Below are 9,690 nucleotides of genomic sequence, written 5' to 3' on the forward strand. Positions count from 1 at the left end.
TCTTGGTAGTCACTGCGGTCCAAGCGCACCACCACCCTTCAGCTGCAGTCAAGCCCCTGCTGTCCCTGCGCAGATGAGTCACACCTGTGGCAGAAAAGCTCCACGCTGCTGGCAGCCGCTGCAGTTCTGGCAAGTGTTTAGGTCATGCAGCTATCAATAAGAAAACTTTATCACTCACTCCAAAAATAAACAAAAAGAACCAAAGGAATTACTTTCGGAGGGCTCCCTCTCATTAGTGTGGACAATAAGCATCGGTTGCACATACAAATGAGTGTGACAATGCACACTGCTCCTCCGTGAAGTGTCTTTCCCAAACCTATACATAATTTTGTCGCTCTCCTTGGGAGTGTTCCCCACGTTCTCCAAGTCACCAGGGTCGAACAAATGGGACCTCAAGGCAGAAAACCAATGATGTTGACTAGCTCTTCAACTCAACTACTGTTTCTAAAATGTTCAACACATGGAAAGGAGCTGGGCATGACTCAATATGACTGGAAACCTCTGTCCGCCTCACAGAGCTTAGATTCTTGCAATGGGGTCTTTCAACTCAGGTGCCAAATGGCCCCCTCTAAGGGGAAAAACTAGTCCTGCCAGATCCCCCTTAATTAAATTATTTTCTATTTGGTTCTCAGATTTAAATTGAATTACTTTTATCTCATTATTATTTACTATTCTTTTACATGTACAAACATAAAACTTGGCATAAACTCCCTTCACCACTTTTATATAATACTTACGGAAACCAAAACAAATTTACAAATAAACACAAATAAAATTACTCAGGCAGTAAATTTCAGATGAGTTACATTAAGGTAAAGAGACTGATACCATTTTTCAGACGTGAAATGTCTGACAATGTCAAGTCATTTGACTTCACTTGATGCTATCACGCCTTTTCTGTGCTACGTCCATCTCTGTATGTCTATCTATAGCGGGGTTTACCTGGCTCCAACTCATCAGAAATTCACACACAAATGGGGAGGAGGAGGGGGAGGGGAAGGGGGAGAAGATGGGGGTCGGGGGTGTGTGGGTAGACCCTGATATCATAATTAGGTATCCCAACATTCCAGAACAGGCTTTTTTTTTTTTTTTTTTTTTTTGAGACAGAGTCTTGCTCTATCATCCAGGCTAGAGTACAGTGGCACAATCATAGCTCACAGCAGCCTCAAACTCCTGGGCTCAAGGGATCCTCCTGCCTCAGCCTCCTGAGTAGCTGGGACTACAAGCAGGTGCCACCATGCCCAGCTAATTCTCCTGGTTTTTTTGTAGAGATGGGGTTTCGCAGCCGGGCACAGTGGCTCACGCCTGTAATCCTAGCACTCTGGGAGGCCGAGGCGGGCGGATCGCTCAAGGTCAGGAGTTCGAAACCAGTCTGAGCAAGAGGGAGACCCCATCTCTACTATAAATAGAAAGAAATTAATTGGCCAACTAATATATATATAGAAAAAATTAGCCGGGCGTGGTGGCGCATGCCTGTAGTCCCAGCTACTTGGGAGGCTGAGGCAGGAGGATTGCTTGAGCCCAGGAGCTTGAGGTTGCTGTGAGCTAGGTTGACACCACGGCACTCACTCTAGCCTGGGCAACAAAGTGAGACTCTGTTTCAAAAAAAAAAAAAAAGAGAGATGGGGTCTCGTTGTGTTGCTCATGCTGATCTGGAACTCTCGGCCTCAAGCAATCTTCCCACCTTGGCCTCCTAAAGTGCTAGGATTACAGGCATGAGCCACCATGCCTGGTCTTAAAATATTTCCAATTGTCATTACCATGCAGCCAAAAAGTCTGAGTGTTCTTAATCTAATGAGAACTCAAGGAACCTCAAGAACATAACCTTGGTCCCGGACTGTGAAAGCCATTACACAAAGTGAATGTGATGGCACACCGGAAAAGGGCAAAAAGTGCCGTGTGGACTTGGATGAGAAGTCACACTATATCTTAGGAACAATCTGTGCCATCACCTGACATACTAAATCATGAATTTAGTAAGTTTAAGCACATGCTTCAAAAGGACTGATGTATAAATACCCCAAAGGGCCTCACTTAATTCCAGCAAGTCGCTGAGGTCCTGCCTCAGCCTCCTCCCACTCCTCAGTCCTTAAAGAACTATGACACGGCACTTCTAAATAAATTCAGACCCCCCAGAGTCAAAGAACAATTTCCAATATCAGTTTATATCACTAAAACATGCTATCGGCTGGGTGTGGTGGGTCACATCATATAATCCTACCACTTTGGGAAGCTGAGGTGGGAGAATTATCTGAGCACAGGAGTTCAAGAACAGTCTGGGCAACGGCGAGACCCTGTCTCAACAAAAAATTTAAAAAAATAGCAGGGCATGGTGGTGCATGCCTGCAATCCCAGCTACCAGAAGGATATAGCTTGAGCCCAGAAGTTTGAGGTTGCAGTGTGCTGTAATGATGCCCTACACTCTAGTCTGGGCAACACAGCAAGACCCTGGCTCAAAAAAAAAAAAAAGATGTTATAATTGCATATTGACACTGTATGGTTTGCACCACCTAAGAACCTAGGCACAAAACCCTACCAAATGATGCTACTGCTACTGCTAGGTTAACTGGACCAAATGAATGGCCTGGCTTTCCAGCAAGAGAGCCAGTGCTATTTAAGGAAACTGAAAAAGTGGAACTACTGCTTGAATAGAATCCTTTAGTTTAGGCCTTCCCAAATGCCATAATTCAATGGCTGCCAACTCAACCTTTTTATCAAGCTATATACAACCTGTTCAGAAGGTGCTCTTTATTCTGAGACACTAATCTTCCAACATTTTTGGTGGCAAAATAGGTCTTTTTTTTTTTTTTTTTTTTTTTTTTTGGAGACGGAGTCTCACTTTGTTGTCCAGGTTAGAGTGCCATGGTGTCAGCCTAGCTCACAGCAACCTCCAAATCCTGGGCTCAAATGATCCTCCTGCCTCAGCCTTCTGAGTAGCTGGGATTACAGACACACACCAACACACCCGGCTATTTTTTCTGTTTTTAGTAGAGACGGGGTCTTGCTCTTGCTCAGGCTGCTCTCAGACTCCTGACCTCATGCAATCCTCCCACCTCAGCCTCCCAGAGTGCTAGGATTATAGGCGTGAGCCACCGTGCCTGGCCAATATCTCTTATCTTTTCTTAAATGAAATGATGATGAGAGAAATGATAGGGCTTTTGTATTTCCTTATTTGAAAAAACTAAAATTTAGCAATCCTATGTTGGACTTCCTGATTTTTGTTTTTCACTGCCCTCACTGCCGTGACTAATAGTACACTAATAGTATACAAATATATGTCTACAGTGATTGTGCACAAATGGGGGCAATTTTTCAAAGCTTCTCTTTTATCCAAGAGAAACTAAAAAAAGCGTAACTTATAACACCACCTCCCTCTCCTCGCGTTACATAATACAGTATCTATGGTACAACTGACTAATAACCCAGACTCCAGCAATCAGCAAAGATCAGAGAGTAATGACTCTAGATTAGACTAGCAGACTGATATCTTGAAGATTCAATTCGATTCCAAGGTGACTGTAAATCAGACTCAGAGGTAAATAAAAGCAAGATGGAGGCCAAGGCACATGCAAAGTGAAGAGAAAAAAACCCAAGAGGCAAGATCTGGGAGCCACAGAAGATTATAAGACCATGTTTAAATCATCTGGTTATTTAAAACACAAGTGTAGCCACAGAAAATTCAAACATTATGAAGAGCCCTGAAAACTCTCATAAGTCAGCTTCAGTGAGAGCCTTTGTCTGTTAATAAGGCTGGGTCACACCCTGGAAGTGGTAAAGAGAATGGGAGCTCTTAGGAAATACTTCCAAAGAGAGCAACAAAAACTACGCATGGGTTTGGGAAAGCGGCTTTACGGAGGAGCAGGTGCGAGAGCTGGTTTTAACTCAGGTGACAGAAAAGAAGGGGTGGGACAGTTAATAAAGCTACCCAAACAGGAAGTGCTGTGGTGAAGGGCAGGTGACCTCCCTGATGCCCAAGGCAAGGACTAATAGCAGTGGCACGGCACAGGAGACAGGCTGAGATGCTACAGAGATGCCGGCAATGTGAATTAGAGAGGCCAGGAGGCCAGAGAGAAAACAGCAAACTTCTCCTGGCAATTCCAGCGCCTTCAGTCAAGAGGGCGAGGCCAAGGGCCCACGGTCCAATCACATTCCTCATTCTCCAGTGTCCCAGTTCTCCCTTGAAGAGGATGACCTTTAGGGAAGCTCTCTACTTCACTGGGCCTCTTCTCAGACTTAGAGTTGCAGGACAGAGAGAAGAAAAATATTTGTCCCTAAATATCCACAAAATGCTTTCAGATCTCCATGCAAAGCTGCTGCCTAAATAAGACTGGTTTTTAGCATCTTTAGAAACAGCCAATAGATATCTAAAATAGCCAGCCTTCATAATGCATGACGTGGAAGCTCTTTTCATACTGCCAAGAAATAATAAGTGAAAAAAGCAAGGTTCCAAATAGCACGTATGCAGTGCACTACCATTTGCGTAAAAAGGGCGGTGTGCAGAATGCTCACAATGAATTTGCTCCTAGATGTATAAAATATTTTGGAAGTGCATGGACCACCTCTAGAGGATGAAGAAATCAGTAACACTGGCTGTCTCTGAGGAACAGAACTAGGTGGCAGGGGTCAGGTAGACAGATGTATTTACTAGCTAACCTTTTGTGCCTTTCAAATATTTTCTTTCAACATGTGACTGTATTACCTATTTTTTAAAAAATAAAATTTGAATTAAAAACGTCAAAATTTTAGAAAAGTTTAAATTAAAACAATTTAAAAACAAAAATAGTCTTCGTGCAACAAACCAAACACACTTGTTAATCTGGTCAACTGTGTTCCTGGCATACACCAGATGCTCATTGTAATGAACTTCCACTTACTGACAACAAAAGAAAACCAGAAACCAGGCAAACCCAAGGGTACCAATTTTCCAATTCTCTAATAAGCTCTTTACCTGTTTGCTGCTAAGCTATTGCAAAACATCAGAGGAAGGGTCAGCGTGTAGCAAGCCCTTCACCCACCTGGCCCCATGCACAGGCTCCAGGGGTAACAGTAGGGCTCATCATCTGTCCACATCAGCTATTTTATAAACAGAAGGCATTTAATCCAAAATCACATTGCCCTGTAACCAAAAAGGCAAAAATAAATCTGCAGATTTGAAAATGACCCCTGAGGGAGATAATGTCATCTATGGGGTCAATACAGAAACAGTAGCACAGGAGTTAAAATGTCCTAATCATGCCCTTGCCAAAAAGTCTGGGTCATGAAAAGCTACTGTAAAATCCTAACACCAGACCACATCAAGAGGTACTCTACACTTTCATTGCTCTGTTCCTGGGGACAGCTTAGCCCAGTGAAACAGGAAGGCTTAGACACCTCGTGCTTCATGTCACCTATACTCCTAAACTGATCAAGGAGTATTCAAAACTCACAAAGCAATACTGTAAGCGGTAGGTCATGGCAGAAATTTTGCCACATGGAATTCCATTATATTGGAAGTGTCTGTCTGCCAGGGCTTTTCAAAGAGCCAGATTTCAGGCAAAAAATAAGACAGACTCTGTCCCTCTCTGTCTTCCACAGGACCAAAGAAGTTGTTTTAAGCTCTGGGCAAGGGCAGTGGGGACCACTAGACTGTTTGTGGGCCCTGCCAGAGATTACCAGGAGAAAGGGATATGTGGATGAAGCAAGAAGTAAAAGTGAATGAAACCCTTCTACCAAAATGTTACCAGAAGAGAGTGAGGCAGAGAGAAAGGGGCCCACATTAATACACAAGCAAAGAAGCAAAAACTACTATTCTAAAATGGCTAATCTCTAGAATAGCCTACACAAAAAAGCAAAACTCAAGATCAACTCTTAAGAAAAATGAAGCAAAAGAAGGTGCCATTCAATGAATAGTGATAATCTTTGGTTCAATCCAGAAAACAGACAAAAACAGAGAAGGGAAAACCAGAGGTGACTGGATTCTTGCAAAAACTAAAGGTGACAGGCATCTTTCCGCCCGAAGGGAATTGGCTGGGAAACTGAGAGTGGCTATCTGTCACCGTGAAAGTGATGGAAGGAACTGAAGGTGAAAGTGAAAAGGGAAGAAAGGGAACTACCCTGAATAAAACGAGAGAACAGGACCCTTCCATTGCACTTGCACTTGCCGTCTGGTTTATTTCAAGCTCTGGAAAAGAACACGAAGGACGGAGATAAACCGTGAACAAGCTAGATCACCAGCGAGGAGCGGCTTTTTTCTTTCTTCAGGCACGGCTGGTGCTCCCCTACTCCAATGACTAAGTAACTCGCTTAAATGCATTTGACACATGATCCCTGAACTTCCGAAAAGCACTTAATACAGTGGCTCATGAAATCTTAATCTAAAAATGTTCCTCCATTTAGAATCAAGCTGCAGCACACTGACCACTGAGGAGGAGGGGTGAACAGAGGGGACACATATTTGGAAGGATGCCGTACAGACTGGTATCATCAGGGACTTTGTTTACCTCTTTGAGGGATTTTCCCCCTCCCTTTTCATGAGACTGAAGCACTGCCTACTGTGCTAAGAAGGCAACTTCCCCTCCCTTTTTAAAGAAAATAAAAAAGATTTGGAGTCTAAAAAGAGTGTAAGTATAAGGGGGGAACTAACAGAGATACTGAATTACCTGAATCAATGAAAGACAGAAAAATAAGACAATGTGCAGTGTGACTTGGATGCAGCATGACTTAGAAACCCCTGCAGATTGTGTTAAAAGAAAATCTGGAATATATTTAATGAAGTGGGGGGAAGAGGCAAGGGAAAAAATTAGCTCCTGATAGAAAATATTAGGTGGTGGATAAGAAGAAAAACTGTGTAAGAAGGCAGCAGAACATTGTATTTAGCAAATCTATAGTGGCTACTACGTGCCAGGCACTGTCGTAAATGCTTCAGATACAGCAACTCACTCATGTACTCCTCAAAGCAACCTTCTATCATAAGTACCATTATTCCTGTTTCATAGGTAAGGAAACAGAGGCACAGAGAGGTTAGGTAACTTGCCCAAGGTTATACAGCTAGCAAGAGACAGGGCTTAGGATTCAAACCCAGGCACTCAGACACCAAAATCTGTACTCCTAACCTCTATGGGCTCCCCTAAAATTTAAACACCAAGCGTGAGAGAACTAAGCTGGAAGTGAAATGTCATGTACTGGCTAGAGCTAAGATCAAGAGACCAACCCTCAGTCATGGCTCTGTGATAACCAGCAAGCCCTGTGGCCATCCAAGGCCTCAGTTTCCTCACCTGCGCATTGAGGAGACTGAATTAGGTGAGCTTTATTTAAGGTTTCTTCAGCTATAAAATGTCCTAAGACTATGCCAACAATCAGCAGTATATGGACTGGTTTGCTTTCTGACTGGCTGTGCAAAGGTTAATTCATCCTAGAACAGGCAGCAAGTTGTGTTAAGATTCTTTCTCTGCTTCCTGACCTGTAGAAGAGGATTGTGTCCTCTCTATTCCGGCAAATGACAGAGGGAGGTGAAGGGGAATAGATGGTTCCTCTTTTGGACTCTGCTTAATGTAGTTGTAACGAAATGGCCCTCCAAAAGCTCTGGGCACAGATCACATTGAGTCTGCCAAACGTGCAGTCTCTCCAGGTCCCTCTCCTGAGCCTGCTCTTGGAACCTGCCTTCGGATTTCCTTACTGGAATGCAGGTGAAACTGACAAGCTGGAGGTGGAGTAACCAAAATAGAGGAACTGGGAAGACAGAGAGGCGTTCTTGATAGTTCAAATTAAGGAGTTTCACAGTGGCTAAATAAGCCTCTATCTTTTGGTATAACCCAATGTCTTTGCTAACACCCACTCTGAGAGCTGAAACCTCAAAATTCATACGGGTGAACTCAACACTCATTTTGAACCTAATGGGCCCCCAGAAGTATCCTTCGCCAGCTAGGCATCAAAGGTCACCCAGAGTGCATCTGAGGGTGGAGAAGGGCCTTACAGATGGGTTATGCGGTTCTCTCTTGGGAGTCCTTTCTAAGCATCCCTGACAGGTGGCTGTCAGACGGCCTCTGCCTGGACCCTTCCAAGGTCGAGGCGCTGTCTGCCTGGGCTAGCAGCCTTCTGTGCTACTGGACAGCTCTCGACGTGGGGAAAGCCCACACAGCGCCCCTAGAACAGTGTCCTGTGCGAGGCCGAGCTCGGTAAGCGCGCTTCCAAGTGGGTCAAAAGCGGCCTCCCTAGAACTTGAACCCATCGGTCCTGGGGGCGCCCCTGAAGCCTCGAAATGCAGAGGCCCCCCGGGGTTTCCGGGGCTGTAATAAGGCCCTGAGGCCCTCTCCCTCTACGTGAGGCTCCCGAACTTCTTCACCAAGCCAGGGCCGGCAGACCCCTCCCCGGACCCCGGAAGCCCAAGACTGCGCACCGGTGGGGGGTGGCAGCCAGAGAGGCCGCGGTTGGGGTTGTCCCCAACCTCGGTTCCTCGGGCAGCAGGGGACAAAGGGCCTTCAGGAAGACGTATCCCCGCCGCGGTCTAGGCCGTCCCTGCTACCCGGCGAGCCGGCCCTGGGAACCCCCGCGCTGCCGATGACAAGCCTCCGGGGACCCGCGAGGATCCCCGAGGATCCGGGACCCGCAGGCTGCCGAGGATGGGCCGAATCACGCTGGGGACCGCGAGGCTCGGGGATGTGGCCCGACGGATTCGGGGCGTGATCGCGGCTCCGCCGAGCTCGCTCGGCTGTGGCTTTACCTGATTACAGCTGCCCAGCTCGCCCCACGTCCGGTTCTCGCAGCTCCGCGGCTGCCGGCGGCGCTCATGGAAATGCAGCCGGAACCCCTGGCCAGTGCAGCTCCCGCCGCTACCGGCCCCGCCCAAGCAACTGCCGCCACGCCCCTGACGACGGCTTCTGCCACGCCCCTAGCCACGGAAACCCGCCTGTTCATTGGGCAGCTCAGCCGCTACTCCACTCGTCCCGTGCGTTCATTGCACCTGGTAGGCAGTTTATTGGTCAGCGGAGCTGCTCCTCAGAGTGGAGGCGGGGTTCTTAGCGGAGAGCTCCTCGACAATTGGTTACATTTGGCGTCTTTAGTCTGTGGACCAAGGCGCTATTGGGTGAAGCCAGCCCAGGGGGGGCGGGGGGAAAGGGAGGGGGGCTAGAAGATGGCTAGTGTTTTATGTTGGTGGGGACGGCGTGAAGAGAGAGGCGATTGTGACCGCAGGCTGTTTTGGGGGGCTGGCTAAGGTCAGATGTCGTCTGGGGCTGGGAAGAGGGTGGTTGGCCAGTAGCTCAGCTGCGGGGTTCTGGTGGGTCCAGGCCGACCGACTGACTCACCTGTAGCCCTGGACGCAGGGGGCGAAATTTGGGGTCATGCCCCGGGAAAGAGGAGAGAAGGTAGTGAGTCACCCAGCCAGAAGGAGATGGAGGGATGTGGAAGCAGCGGCCCCTTCATCTAGGGACCGGAGATGGGGTCGTGCTGGGCAGTACAGACCTCAGTTATTGTTCACTGTCCTTTCTTCTCTTTCCCTTAACACAAGTTGAAGGCCATCTGGAAGAATGTAACCTTTGAAGTAGGACCTAGAATTGAAGCCTGTACGGTTGTGTGGCCTTGGGCAAGCTACTCAACCTTTCTGCATACCCCTGATCTCTTCATTTGGCAACTAGGGGTAGCAATAGTAGTTGATGAAATTAAGTAACTCTGGTAAACACTAACTGTGTGCCTGGCACTCAATGGGCAGTCAGT

At 46.9% G+C, this 9,690-nt stretch overlaps 1 protein-coding gene across 2 annotated transcripts in view; it reads right to left on the reverse strand.

Annotated features, from left to right (window-relative positions):
* The window catches only part of ABHD2 (abhydrolase domain containing 2, acylglycerol lipase), a 102,294-nt gene extending 93,178 nt beyond the window's left edge, over positions 1-9,116 (reverse strand). Inside the window, exon 1 of one of the 2 annotated variants that reach the window (XM_012788879.3) lies at positions 8,699-9,116. The gene's annotated coding sequence lies outside the window, so the exon portion shown is untranslated. The remainder of the gene's footprint in view (positions 1-8,698) is intronic. The other variant, XM_012788876.3, reaches the window with a different exon arrangement.
* Between the last annotated feature and the right edge of the window lie 574 nt (positions 9,117-9,690).

Source organism: Microcebus murinus, chromosome 7, assembly GCF_040939455.1.
Source record: "Microcebus murinus isolate Inina chromosome 7, M.murinus_Inina_mat1.0, whole genome shotgun sequence".
Lineage (NCBI taxonomy): Eukaryota > Metazoa > Chordata > Mammalia > Primates > Cheirogaleidae > Microcebus > Microcebus murinus.